The sequence below is a fragment of the Eimeria mitis genome, genomic scaffold (assembly GCF_000499745.2).
Source record: "Eimeria mitis Houghton genomic scaffold, Emh_scaff1753, whole genome shotgun sequence".
Lineage (NCBI taxonomy): Eukaryota > Apicomplexa > Conoidasida > Eucoccidiorida > Eimeriidae > Eimeria > Eimeria mitis.
In genome coordinates, this window is record NW_013570070.1 from 271 (window position 1) to 824 (window position 554).

Below are 554 nucleotides of genomic sequence, written 5' to 3' on the forward strand. Positions count from 1 at the left end.
TGCTCTGCAACCAATAAACCCTAGGGTTTAGGGTTTAGGGTTTAGGGTTTAGGGTTTAGGGTTTAGGGTTTAGGGTTTGTAGGTATTGAGGACCTCTGTTAGCTGCAGAATGCCTGTATTTAATCCCCTTAAAAGAACATGCATGACTTCTACTGTAAACCCCAAACCCTAAACCCTAAACCCTAAACCCTAAACCCTAAACCCTAAACCCTAGTTTTTTTTTATATTGTCTGACTTAGCCGCCTCCATTTCGTTTCTTAATTCTTTACAGTGTTTTCTCAGTCTCTCTGCTTCTCCCTTTATCCTTGAGTTTCTCTCCTCGAAGTCCTGAGCAGTTTCACTCTCTAAATTAGGGTTTAGGGTTTAGGGTTTAGGGTTTAGGGTTTTAGGGTTTAGGGTTTAGGGTTTAGGGTTTAGGGTTTAATACGGGTGTACCCTATGGTCCCCTGTTTTTTTTTCATAGGATATTCGCTTGAATTTAGGGTTTAAAATATTTAATAAAAAATTTAGGGTTTAGGGTTTAGGGTTTAGGGTTTAGGGTTTAGGGTTTTTTT